Raw genomic sequence first — 14,953 nt, 5'->3', positions numbered from 1 at the left:
CACAATGCAAGTTTTAGTTGTTTGCTTTTGGATTTAGTATGTGTCAACGAGACACCACAAAACACAACAAGACGAACAACCAACCGACCGGACTATTGGATTGGTCCGTAATCAGTCTGTGGAAAAAGCCGTCATCGTTGTTGGTCGTGAGTGGTCGTTTGAGTTATGATTTTATGACATTTTGTGCAAATTGCCAAAGAATTATTACTATTGGTTATGGGCAAACAAAGTGCAACGGTAACCTTGTTCAAATTTTATTTCATAATAACTATATAGGCTTGTTGGGGTTGGAGGAATTGGTCTGGTCATGTTGAATGAGTGCACAATTTAAGTTGAGTTGAGTCTAGTTTATAAGTCGGTTGATTTATGGATTCACTTTCCATATTTGTTAGTCTGGACACGTTTTAATTCTTTTGGTTTGGTTTGCAAATCTATTTGATGTGAATTCTTCTTGGATGACAAATTTAGTTCCACAGTTGGGTTTGGTTTTCAAGTGGAATAATGGAAAAGGAAAACTGGAATTATTCTACACTACACTAAAAAAAAAAAAATTGCACGACTGGGGTCGCACGTACTTGCTCTTATGCTTAAAGTAACTATTATGTTAAAGCTTTTTATTCAAGAAATTTAAAATTTGATATTTTGAAGAAATTTCATAAGTAGTATAAAAAATTAAATCTGTTTTTATAATTAATTAAACTCCGTTTTAAATTATCTTAAAAAAAAAAACAAATATGCCATTTTATTTCTTGTATAAAAAGGCATTTTTAGAAAAAAAATTTTGAAAATTGTAGGAGCCGTTTTTTAAAAAAATAATTTTTTATAATTTATAATTTATTTTTTCAAAAAAAAAGTTGGTATGCCATTTTGAAGAAATAATTTATTTACACATAAAAACTAAATTTCAAAATTTTTCATTGATCCGTTTTCAAAAAATTGAATTTTCAAAAAAAAATTTTGAAATATTTTTTAAAAAACCAAAAATGCGTTTTTTGAAAATTTTCTAAAATTTTAATATTATCTTTACTTACACACTTTTGTATAAAAATTTTCATTTAAATCGGGTTAATGTTGTACGAGATATTCAGAAACGAAAAAAACCGTTCTATGACAGGTACCGTTAATAACGGTACAAAAAATATTTTTTTTATTTAAAAAGTTGGCTCTTATGTGTAGTACTACACACAAAAATTTTAATCAAAATCGTTAGAGCCGTTTTTGAAAAAAATTAACTTTTCTATTTCCGTTATATGGTAGGTACCGTTAGTTTTGGTCATACAAAAAAAATTTCAATTTCCCCTCTAGGGAATCACCAAAAACTGCTAACTACCAAGTTTGAAGAAAATCACTTCACTCGTTTAGGCTGCAGCTCCAGATAGAGACAGACAGACAGACAGACAGACAGAATTGCCGGACCCACTTTTTTGGCATTCTCCATCATCGTAATGTCATGTAAAATTGTTATCTCGAGTTCGATTTTTTTTACGAATCCTAAACTTGCCCTATAGTACCTATATCGCAAGTAAAAAAATTAGATTAGCATGAACGTGCGTTGTCGTGAGACTTGCTGAACTCTTAAATGCCTTCTTTTGTGCTTTTAACACAATCCTCAACGGTTGATGTATGTTGAGAACAGAAGCGGTCTCAAAAAAGATCCCTGAGGAGCACCACGCTCAAGTGGATGAAGTTCAAACACAAAATCTGTAGCCACTGTCTGTCTTCTTCCAGTTAAATAATAGGAACAAATGTTCGCTGTGTCAGTACTATACTAATATTGCTAAGAACACATAATGGAGTGGTCAATGCTATCAAAACCCTTTGAGTAATCGGTAAATACCAAAAAAGTGATCTCGCTCACAGGCCAGGATAGACCTCGGTATCAACCATAAAGCTTTTCCAGCAAGTTTGGTTAATAGCTAGCTGTTACAACTGACGGTAAAAATATTCTATTCATATCATTGTAATCCACCTCAATATATATAGTAAATTAAAAATTGACTGGTGTCAAAGCCCGGAATTTCTTGCTTACGGATAATTCCAATTCCAAAAGGAGACATAAACAAGACACCATGTTATCTATTTTGACCAAAATCTCGGAAAACTGCTTAAAAAGTTCTCAAATTGAACAATCCCCCAAGTGTACATTTAAAAGATAAATAATATTTTGCCACAACGTTATCTCTCAAAAACTTGTAATCCTTTCATATTACATTTAAACTGATTTCACAATTTGAAAAGTATTACCTAAGAAAAAAAAAACCCTTTCGAATAAGGTATACAAAAAAAAACCTATTAACTAGTTTATCTGAAAGTTACAACACCACCCACACTACATCATCGGTTTATCTGCCAGACTCACCCAGTTGATCACTTTTCCATTGCAATAAATCTGATTTCATTTAGTTGGTACTCTCTTATATATCTGAGAACGAGTACTCGCTGCACGAATGAGATAGATTTGTTGTCGTGTCGTTCGTTGTGTATATTATTATTGCGACGAGTATATGTACCACTTCCCGCTTGTGTGTGGTGGCACAATTTATGGTTCATGCTACATGACTTTTGCTTACATAATCCAAAGGCGAAATCAACAATCAAACAAACAAACAAAACAAAATAAAACAAATATTTTGGATTCAGAAATCTGCGCGCTTTCGTTTCATGCCGCGGCTGCTTTATGGGCTTAAATTTCTGCTGTTTGGCTTTTAAACTGTTTCATAGTTTTTTTTTTTTTTTTTTCTATTTTTTGGTTAATTCGGGCGGGCGTTGATGGCTGGTTTGTTAACTAGTGCATAACTTGTAGGTTTTGTGCTCATAGAAGTATAGTTACATATTTGCTGTCAGTTTCGGCAAAAGTTACCACAGACAATCGACTGAATAATTGTACCGGACAAGGTGCTATTTTAAAAGAATTGCAGACATGTTTTTCACTTTTTAAATTGCAAAAGGTTTCTTTTTTACATTTGTTTGTTTGTAGTTTTGGAGTCTTATAGCTTCCTCAGTACACATGTGATCGGTTGAACTCATTTCATAGAAAAAGCAACTAGAAATTTCCTATAGTAGGAGCTTAGATCATAAAGAGGAAAAAGTGTGTAGAAAGCTTCCGCGACAGGAAGAACAACAAAATGTAACGTAAAAATCGCTTAGTTTCAGTTGTCATTTAAATTGCTCAAAAAAAAAAAAACAAGACCTTAAAACGTTCATTCGTGCTTAGAAAAATATTTGGATCTAATCTTAAACCTAATTTTAAACCGAATATGTACTTTGTGCCCTATTTCAAAGACTCCACTTGAAAGTATTCTCTCTGAGAGCTTGCCAAAAAATTTCTTGGGCCTAAAATATTATTTTTGGTGCTCCTACAAAACAATTCAAAATACAATTTTTAATTATTTAAATACGGAGGTAGAAACTAAAACCCTGCAAGCCAAAGATTCATAAAAAAATGTATGATGTAAATAAAACACAAAATTTCTCAGTGCGACATACATGTCGCACGTTAAGAAAGATAGTGTCACAGCTCAAAAATATCGATTTTGAATTAAGTCGATATTCGAGTTTGCAAGGTCATGTTCTACATTCCTACCATAGTGCACTGAAGTAGTATACTCTTTTGGTAAAGCAAATAAATTGATTCGTGAAGATCTGTAGTAGAATCATAGTGATAGGGGAAGCCAAATGTCACAATAATAATTTTTATCACAAAAACAAAACCGACTTCCATGGATCAAAACTGAGTCTTATAGTTTTTCTCATAGTTTCTACACCAAGAACTGTTGTTGTTGAAATGGGACCACACTGCAGGCACCAGCTTTCCAATACAAAACGAATTATCAAATTGGTTTACTCAGTCCAAAGTTATGAGGCAACAAACATGAAAAATAAATTGCACGACTGGGGTCGCACGTACTTGCTCTTAGAGTTCAAGTTGCTTAAATCTTAAAGACTTTTTATATAGAAATTTGGAAAATCTAAATATATGGGAAAGAAAAAAAAAAGGAAATTCGTTTTTTAAAAAAATAATATAAAATCTGAAATCAAATTGCCCCCCAAAACAAGTATGCAGTTTTGACTGATATACTAACATGCATTTTTAGAAAAAAAATTTCAAAATCGTTAGAGCCGTTTTTTAAAAAACTAATTTTTTATAAATAATTTCTTGGAAAAAAAATTTTAAAATAAAATTGGTATGCCATTTTGTAGAAATCACTGATCAACATCTAAACACAAAATTTCAAAAAAATTTAATGTCCCGTTTTCGAAAATTGGATTTTTCAAAAAAAAATTTTCAAAATTTTTTTAAAAATCCAAAAAGTATTTTTTTCAAAATTTTGCTTTTGGCTTATATTTAAATTATATAAATTCTTCATCACAAAAATTTTCGTTGAAATAGAATAAGCACTTTCGGAGATAATCGGATTTAAAAAAAACGGTTCTATGGCAGGTACCGTTAGTAATGATTTTCAAAAAAAAAAATTTTCATTAGAAGATAGACCTTGTCTTAAAACTTACATTTGAATTTTTTAAACAAAATCGTTGGAGCCGTTTTTGAGCAATTTCAACTTTACTAAAATCGGTATATGACAAGTACCGTTATTTTTGGTCCAAAAAAATTAATTCCAAAAACCCCTCTGGAGAGTCGCCAAATAACGCTACACACCAAGTTTGACATTAATCGGTCCATCCGTTTAGGCTGTAGCTCCTTATACAGACAGACAGACAGACTGACAGACAGACAGACAGACAGACGGACTTCCGGGACCCACTTTTTTGGCATTCTCTACCATCGTAATGTTATGGAAAAATGTTATCTCAACTTTTTTTTTTTGTACGAATACATAACTTGATATATAGTACCTATATCGCAAGTAAAAATTCAGACGAATTGAATACCTCCTCCTTTTTGGAATTTTGTAATAAATAGACAAATCGTTCGTGGAGCGGGCTAACGATAAAAGACCTTTGATGAGGCATTTGTCTCTTTTTTTCAGAATCGCCAGTTTTATTTATTTATTTATTTATTTAAGGTAAACTAAAATTGGAGGAGCGTTAACGGTGACGTTTTCAACACATGTCTTTTTCTTAACTTTAAAAAAGAAAGAGGAAGAGGGAAAGTTATCGTAACGGTAAATGTATATCGTTTTTTGCAATGTTTATAAAAACGGGCTTATTTTGATCGGTCTATAGAAAATGTTCACCCATTTTAAATTAATTTCGATTGAAAGTATAGAGAATCTTATTATCTTTTGGTTGGTATTAGATTTATAACAGTCAGCATCTTAAATTAAATCTTCTCCTGCAATTATGCTTAGTCTTTGAATCGTAGAAAGATTGACGAGAATTGCCCGAACCTAGATCGTCTAAAATTCCATTTTTTTTTTATTTGTCTACATAATCTTCCTGAAGCCAGAGTCTAGAAGGCTAGCCTTCTCAAGTTAATCGACAAGCAGAACCCTTTTCGCATCCTAAAATTCACTGGCCAACACGTTCCGACAGAGACTATCTGGTTTGCTCTTTTTGGAGCGCACCATAATTTTCTATCCATTACTTCGACAGTTTTGTTTTGGCGTATTGTGGTGGATTTAAGTCTTGCCCATCGGCGCACAAAAAATCATTCGGATTCTTCTTTGAACGGTCTAAACATTTTTCAGAGCTTGTTTTTGACCACCTTCTTATGACCCTTTTTGATGGTTTTCGGATTTGCGTCATACGCCATACGTCATCTTCGAGGGAGTTAAAATTTAGCTGCCCATTTTTTGACGGTCTACGTAAGCTTCTATCATTTTCGAATAATTTCATTTGGGCCTAATCCATCCAAAACAAAGAACTTATCAACCATCCCATATTCAAGTTTTTTTTAATGACTAATTAGATACGAAGAATTATTTTTAAATAAAACCGTAGAACCACACAAAATGAGATACAAATTTGAAAATTCTTTTATGAGCTTATGACATGTATCAAAGCCTATCTGAGATTTTTAAATTTTCGCTGTTGGGATCGCTATAACTGTGTCGGTGCGAAAATTTTTCATTTTTCTCGTACACCCTCTAAAATAGACTAAAAATTTTTTTTAGATTTCGATTCAATTGACAGAGCTGGGTTTTTAACATCGTAGATGTAAAAATTGCTTTTTTGTTTGTTTATTTGTTAAGTTTTATTTTGCAACTTGTGCCATTAATAAAGAAAATATTTACAATTTACAAAAAATTTTTAGAGTAAGTTACATTTTTTGCTCTTTTTAACATTTTTTTTAAATATTAGTTAACATTTAATCGTATATAATTCAAAAATTTTCTTTTAAATTCGAAAACTGTTTCTGAGGTTTTCATAGATTCTGGAAGGCTGTTGAATGTTTGAAATCCGATATACTGCATTTTTCTCTATCCTCTTGTTGTTCGTACTCGTTCAATTCTTAAGTCATGAATGTTTCTTAAATTGTGTTCTGAGATTTCATTGGTTCTCACATTTTCGCGTAGATAGATTGAGCATATAGCATTTTTGATTTTATATACAAATAGCATAGCACACATAAAAAGTCTCTGGTTAATATTGAGCCAGTTTAAGGAGTCGATCATGAATGATACTGATGTGTATCTGTCGCACTTTAGACGGACAGTAGAAACTGTGAAAAAAAAAAAAACAAAGAGCCCGCTTCACCTAAAGTGCCAAAAATGGGCTTAAGGTAGTGGAAATCAGAAAACTACCTACCCAAGTAGAAACTAAAGCATGAACCTGAATAGACCGAGAGCTGGCAGCGGATTTCTTTCGCGAGAGGTAACCGATTTATATTGAAAGAGCCAATAGGTAGATTTGTAGCGATAACAAACATTAAAGTCTGCCGACTTGTATCGGTGCCGATTTTGAGAAAAAGTGCAATAACAGTAGTTTTTGCAAATGATTTATTATACCAAAAAAATACTGTCTCTATAATAGCTCAAGGTGATAACAAAAATATAATTTATGAAAGTTTAAACTAAACTAAGTTAAAAAAGTTTAAACTAATATAATTCATGTTATGGCTATATGGCTTTCGACACAGTAAATCATTCTATACTAGTTAATAAGCTTGAGAAATTGGGTTTTCATTCTACTTAATTAAAATGGTTTCGATCATATCTTGTAGATCGGATTCAATACATTAAAATAAATAATATTCTTTCGGATCCAGTAAAAGTAACTTCCGGTGTACCGCAAGGAAGTCATTTAGGACCACTCATGTTCTTAATTTTTATAAATGACATTCCAACAATTTCAAGAAACTGTATCTGCTTGATGTATGCCGATGATCTAAAATTATTTTTGAGTATTAGAACGCTAACTGATTGCATTAATCTTCAGAATGATTTGTCAAAGCTATGAGCTTGGTGTAATCATAATGATTTACATCTTAACATTTCTAAATGCCAATGTAAATGCATATAATAAAAACAAAGAGCTTACACGTGTATTTTTCAGTATTCAAATACAAAATTATTCACTCTTAAATAAAACAAACCTATTATTACGTATCATTTATTATGCCTACGCTTGAAATCGCTCTATTCCGAAAACGGTTGATTTCACAGAAAAATGCATAAGGCAATATTTGTAGATAATTTTATGACGAACATTTGATTTTCGTGACCTTTTGACCTCTATAACTTCTAACGCGGACGCGATATCAATGTCGATTTTTCACATCTTCATAACAACGCCGTAACCAAGGTCTATACCAAAATCGAGCCCAGTAGGAATTTTTCCGCAGATGAAACCTAAAATTACTGGACTATTTCAATAATAAATTCTAATGGATTAAGTTAAGAATCTTTTTGTTAAATATAATTAAGTAGTCTGTAAGCAGGGGCGGATCCAGGATTTTTTTCTGGGGGGGCGGATTGGCAAAAAAATCAGCAATCACAGTTAGAAATAAAGTGAAGTATCATACGACTGACTGACAAGCAGCGAATTTTAACGACGCACAATGCGGTATTTTGGTCTAGGTACCAAATGACAAAAAAGTTATTCGGAAGGACAAATTTTCATTTTCTTGGTACATTTAAAGTGCTAACGATTACCCGGGAGAACAAATAGGAAATATTAAAAATCATAAAATGCACGTACAATCCTGGGGTGGATTCGTGTAAGCTGATTTTTGAAAGTTGACTGTCAAATTCAAGAAAATTCTTCTGTGTAAGATGATAGTCAAAAGCTGACACCTTTTTAGAGGTCAATTTGATACAATTTAACATTTGTAGCATATTTTTTTTCTTGTTTTTCGTGGTGCTTTTACTTTGTTTGGGAAAAATGAATATTTTTGTGCCTTACAATTATTTTAAGCCTACAAATTAAAATAAAGTAAATGAATATGAAATAGAAAATACAAGAGTCAGACTTGAGGAACAAATTAAATTATATTTTACCTCCCTGACTCAAAGTAATGAGCAATCATATCTTTGTACACAAAAAAAATTATTTCAAAATAATATTTCGTGCTTTTAATAGACTCGTACAAAATTTTCGAATACCTAACATAAGATACTTTTTTGAGTATATTCAACATTTTGGATCTGCCATCTGAATTGAAAGTTTATACAATATTTTCGAGTTTTGTTTGCTAGGTAGATATTAAAGTTATAAATTATTATTTTAAGCGTTTTAAAAAATATTAACTTACGTTTTTAATAATTGTCTTCTCAATTTTTGTAGCTATGGAAGTGAAAAACTGAAACTCTTCATCGGTTATTTTGAAATTTACTGACGTTTGACAGATGTCAAACCCAAGTGATACAAAGTAAACCAAAATTAAAAATGATCTCAAAACGATCACCTTAGGTTAGGTTAGGTAGAAATGGCTGTCAGGAAAACAACTGACACACTTAGACCATTTATTGGTCCGTTGTGATACCATGATTTTGTAAGGAAATTCCTCACTAATTAAACCAGTTGGAGCTTTTAATGAAGCGGTGAAGGTTGAAGATGTCAGTATTGATTAGTTCACTAGTATCTTCTAAGAAATATTTTTCCAAGTATTTTTTACGTCTACTGGAAAGGGCAGGACATGAGCAGAGAAGATGTTGGATTGTTTCTTCTTCTTCCTCATCAAGGCAAACTTCTACAGAAGTCCTTAGAGATTACGCCAAGTCTTATGGCGTGTCTACCTATGAGACAGTGTCCTATTAAGACACCTATTACAGAGCTGATATGCAATCTGCTTAGAGACAATAAATTTTTTGAACGTTTTGGATCTAGTCTAGGCCAGATCTGCTTGGTCGTTTGGCAAGTTATAATGTTTGACCATCGTATGTTTGTTGCCTCTATAGCTTCTTGGTTCAGCATGAGTTTGCACGTTGCGATTGGTATACCAATATTTGCCTTATTGGGTAAAATTGGTATTAGAGTTCCATTTCTGGCGAGTTCGTCTGCTTCACAGTTTCCCGATCACCTTACACAGATGGAAAATAGTTAACTATCAAATTTTATAGTAAAAAATATGATAGTCAAATATCATTTTAGCCGATTCCACCCCTGTGCTATAACTTTTCTTAAAATGTATTCTTTATTTTAGTTTTTGACTCAGTTGTTTCATTAAATAGCTAGTTTTTGAGAAATTAAGTTTTAAAGATGAAATTTAGAAATGTTTTGGTTTTTTAATTGATTTTGTATAAAATTTTGCAGTATTATGGACATATTTATACCATTATTTAATGACCTGGTAGTTTTTAGTCAAATACTAAAAACTACATTCTAAGAATAAAAAAAATTAAACTTTTTTCCCGGGAAACTCAGTTTTTTTTTTTTTTTATTTCTATTAAAATTTTTTATATCTCAAAAATATTGTGTTCAAATTGAAGGTCTATTGGCGCCAAATTGACCTTGACCTAGTTATGAGTATTTTGATATTTCGCTTACGAACGTTTTAGTCCAGAGTTCAAAACTTTAAATCGTTCTCCCCACAACTAGTTTTTTTCAAAGCCGGTTCGGGGGTGCAAACCTGGGCAAATTCTTGAAATGCAAGATTGTTCAATGTTCCAGCAGTTCAATAATATATAGGTTATGAAATGTTGTGGCGTGTTGCGCTATTTTAACAACACTAATGTTTAAAAAAAAACAACGAAAAAAGTGCAAATTTTTTAACTGTGTACTTCAACCCCTCCGTATGAAAAAATGGAGTTGCATATACAATTAAAATTTTTTTTAATCGAAAAAAAAAATGCGTGTTTACCCAACAAATAGTCGTTTATTTATTTATAAAATTCGCATTTCCAGCCAGAAATAGACAAGAGTTTCAATCAAGTTCTTTCTGTTGTTATTCATATAACACTGGTCAACAAAATTTAACTTTTTATTTGCCACAAGAACCAAAATATACTTTTCTAGTAGTTTTTGGGGTGCTGATTCCGAATCTGAAGTCAGAAAAATTTGATTGGCCTCCGTTTTTGAAATATTACCGTTATAAAATGCTAAAAAACGTCATTTTGGCTTTTTTCGAGGTTCTGTTTTAATGTGGGGTAATTCATTACAAACAAATTTGTAAAGGTGATTATAAGAACAGATATTCTTCTTTCAAAAACTGTTTAAGTTTTCCCGATATCTCTTTTATTGCTCGAGATATCTTAAGTTTCAGTTAATAAGCCAAAGAGAAACTAAATTTAATCTAAAGTTTAAGTCACTGGTCACAGAATTTTTGCCACAAGAACCAAAATATACTTTTCTAGTAGTTTTCGGGGTGCTTAACTCGAATCCGCAATCAGAAAAATTCTATTAGCCTTCGTTCTTGAAATATAACCCTTATAAAAAAACTTTTTTTTGCATTTTATAACGGTAATATTTCAAAAACGAAGGCTAATAGAATTTTTCTGATTGCGGATTCGAGTTAAGCACCCCAAAAACTACTAGAAAAGTATATTTTGGTTCTTGTGGCAAAAAAATTTTGATTTGGTTGGCCAGTGTTATTTCTGATTCAAAGAAAGCTACTTAAATTTTAAATATCTCGGGCATTAAAAGAGATATCGGAAAGATTTAAACAGTTTTTGAAAGAAGAATATTTGTTCTTATAATCACCTTTACAAATTTGTTTGTAGTGAATTACCCCACATTAAAACAGAACCTCGAAAACAGCCAAAATGACGTTTTTTAGCATTTTATAACGGTAATATTTCAAAAACGGAGGCCAATAACAATTTTCTGACTTCAGATTCGAGTTCAGCACATCAAAAACTACTAGAAAAGTATATTTTGGTTCTTGTGGCAAAAACCTTGTTGACCAGTGTAATTAAAACAACTCTTAAAATTTTATTTGCGTTAAGTATGAACCAGTTCTGGGGGGGGGCACGTGACCCCGTGCCCCCCCCCCCTGGATCTGCCGTTGTCTGTAAGAGAAATTATTGCTCTGTTTGATGAAGAATAAATAAATAAATAAATGTAGGTACCTCCTTGCTCTATTAATATAGATCGGTTACTTCTCGCACAAGAAATCTGCTGCCAGCTCTTAGACTATAAGGAGCCGTATGATATTATCTTGGCAGGTACACGATACCCATGGTATAAAAAGACAAGGTATGATCATTAGAGCCGCCATCTTACAAAATGGGGTAATAAGGTTTTGACGTTTGGCATTTGGCAAAGTCAAAAGCAACAACAATTTCCAAGACAAATTTGTTTACAATAATTTCAATGGGCTGGGCTGTCAAAACCTTAAGTAGCCATAAGTTTTGACAGTTCTCGATACTGAGTTTTTTCTAATGATCATACCTTCTCTTTTTATACCATGCACGATACCTACTATGTAAAAGGCCCCCAAGACAGCAGTATTTATTTTTTTTTTTTTTTCAAAAGAAGAACTCCTATTCTCTGTTTAAAGAAAGGGCAAAGTACCCAACATTGTATAACTTCCGACTATCTACCATACTGCCAGAGAATTTCCCACAAATATGTATATAAATTCATACGTCAGATGTCCTGTACTTTTCAATCTTTTATTTATTAAGTTTCTTTTATTTAAAGAGTTTCCTTACTCTCGTTATCTCGTTAAGTTTTCAATTTATATAAACAACTTAAAAGCATTAATGCATCTTTTACCAACTCACAAAGTACACAATCTATATATTTTTTTTAATCCCTAGACAGAATCCAACTTCAAGAAACTTCCAAAGTACCTACACACGAAAAAAAAAAGAAGAAAACACCAACAAATCTAGAAAAATCAATATGTTGCAGTAGATTCTCCATTCTCCAATTACATGTCTGTCTTTATTCTTGCGACGAACCAGAAAAAAAAAATCCTCAATTTTAAATTAAAAAAGATTTATTTCAACTTTATCTTCACAAATTGTATAAATAATTTACCTACCACAAGTTTTTTTGTTGATTATTTTCATCAAAAAAAACACCGGGGAGTTTCTTATCAAAAAAAAACTATGCCGAAATGACCTTGTCACTTTACCATTGAACTGCAACACAAATTCAATTTAATTTCAACAAAATAAATCAAAATAAGGGAAAATAGTTTAATGGTTTTTTTTTTATAATTTTACACTATTTTAATCCCAACTGGATTTTCAACTTTCAACAACAACAAAATAAATACAAAAAAAAACGAGATCAATTTGAAGAGAAAATTTTCCTAGGCATAATAATTTTCCTCCAACTTTTACTGACCTTATGCCTCCTCTTGTGTCTTCTTCGTCGTCGTCCGGTTTTTATGCAGTCCGAGTGAGAGCACAATATAATCCTAATTGTGTTACAGTTAGGTTAGAGATGTGTTAGAGCGAGATAGTTATATATTTGTTTTTTTTTTGTTCTTGCTTGAACAAAAATTGCCAAAATGGGAGTTTGAAGTTTTTCTTCACTTTTTTTTTTTCTTCTTTTTTGTTTCTGACCGACGACGACGGGAATGACGATTATTTTAATGACAAATTAACGGAACGAGAACTGTTATTTACCTGAAAACGATACGAAAATCTTTTAAAATCTCAAAATTGAGTCACTTTAAACAGATTTTTATTAAATTTTTTCGATTTTTTTATAAAAATGAGAATGCACCGCAATGCGTATTACACAGACACGGTCACAGACAAAGATGGTGGCGCACCGAAAAAAAAAAATAAAATTTCGACGACAAATCTTTGAGAGATGAGAAAATTTTACCCGCAAGGAAGAACTTTTCGGTAACCAAAAAGTCTTCAAATTGTATTTAAGAATACGATAAGTTTGTTTTTGAGAATAATGGTTTTCAATTGCAATTGGAAAATTACAATAATACGTTTGGAAAATTCAGAAAACTAAACAAACGAAAAAACTTTTCACACAGATAATATTTCTTTCTCGTTCAGATCGGTGAAAAGTGACAGCGATGGTGGGAAATTTTTTTGACAGTTCGGTTGGTTGGTTGGTGGGACTGTTTGATTTTGTTTAAATGGGGGATTTGTGGGAATTTTATTTGGTTTTTATGTTTAAGGTGAGTACACAATTTGAAAAAAAAAAGTGTAGGCTATTATTTAGGACCAGTTGTTGTAAAAATATTTAATCCATGGTTTAGCTACTTTTATCTTCTGAGGGCTAGTTGTACAAACGTGGGTCAGTCTCAGTTCAGGGATTTAACTCTCCGATTTCGGTGGACTAGTATCGCAAACAAAAATGCAAAACAAACGTATTACTCCATTTGTCAAATTCGTTATGAACATTCCCAGCAAACGCAGAACTACAGAAAAAACCGGTGAAATATGTACGTAAAAGAAGTACTTCTTTTCCACTGAAAAAAGATAGGAGCCCGGGAAAAAACTCAGTTATATACTTTCTGTATATAAGAATACGTGAAGCAGCTATCTCTTTCTTGCATGCAAGATGAAATAAATTTCCCCTCCATTAATAGTACAGACAAATGTACTTCAAAAGTGCATCAGCGAAGCACTTCTGGAAGTGGTTCTGATGTACATTTTGCAGTACTTTTTTACCTACAGAAAAAGCACTGAAACTTGTACTTTTAAAGTACTTATTTGGAGCACTTTCATGGGTTTATATCCGTACTGCTAAAATCCATAGGGGTATTCACGATCTGGTGCAACAGGTCTAGTAAAAGTGTAAAATTTTATTTTTTTACAATAGATCGTGAACGCACCTCTTCTTATCTATAGTAAATATTGAATGGAATCCATGATATGAATTATATCAGCTTCATTCTTTTTTTTTACGGAGTTGTCTTTCCTACGATGCTTATTCTTTTTTTTCAATTTTTTATAATTTCATTCTTTGTTGTGTTCGGGTTAATTTATTTTCACAAATTACATCAAAAGAAACAAAATAAAAAAGAATAAGAATAAAAAAGATAAACTGTTCATCATGGGCGACACGCGACGGCGAGCTGCCATCTGTCAAAAAAATTTTACACCATTGTATTTTTATTTTGCAATAGGGTTAGGGTATAGCAAAAGTGCAAGACCATTGTAAAATTTCAATCCATATATTTTGTTGTTGTAGTGTTGCAAGATTTTACACTTTTGCACTTTTGCAATGATACAAGACCAGTTGCATCGGATCGTGAATACCCCTCATATTTTAATTTCATCTGAAAATAAAAAAATCTTCAAAACAAACAAACAATTCTTTTAAACAACTATTATTTAATATTTTATTGGAAAAACACAAAATAGTTTTTTTTTGAAAACAAAATACATAAAAAAAAAATCCTTGGGCACGCCATTGTGGCCTGGCCAGTTGAGAAAAATGAAAAAAAAAATACTCTGCAGTCTGCACTTTGGTGGTAGTTTTTGTATCTTGTTTTGACTTTTTTTTTCTAAATGCTCAAGGCTGAAGCTGCTGTAAACTCAGTCAATGATGTCTGGAATTGATCGCCACTAAAAGACAGAAAAATCAACAACTTTATAATTTATCAATTTTATATATATTTTCCAAATCAATTGGTGGTTGTTTTTGTGTCATTTTTTTTCTAAATGCACAAGGCTGAGGCTGTGCATTT

The 14,953-nt window shown here is 31.9% G+C and overlaps 1 protein-coding gene across 3 annotated transcripts in view; it reads right to left on the bottom strand.

The window, feature by feature from the left end:
* Positions 1-13,310, bottom strand: part of LOC129914814 (protein roadkill) — a 270,121-nt gene extending 256,811 nt beyond the window's left edge. For 2 of the 3 annotated variants that reach the window (XM_055994221.1, XM_055994219.1), the window contains exon 1: positions 12,637-13,310. The gene's annotated coding sequence lies outside the window, so the exon portion shown is untranslated. The remainder of the gene's footprint in view (positions 1-12,636) is intronic. The other variant, XM_055994220.1, reaches the window with a different exon arrangement.
* Between the last annotated feature and the right edge of the window lie 1,643 nt (positions 13,311-14,953).

This window comes from Episyrphus balteatus, chromosome 3, assembly GCF_945859705.1.
Source record: "Episyrphus balteatus chromosome 3, idEpiBalt1.1, whole genome shotgun sequence".
Taxonomy (NCBI): domain Eukaryota; kingdom Metazoa; phylum Arthropoda; class Insecta; order Diptera; family Syrphidae; genus Episyrphus; species Episyrphus balteatus.
The sequence above is the reverse complement of the archived record's forward strand: the minus strand, read 5'-3'. Positions and strand labels throughout refer to the sequence as shown.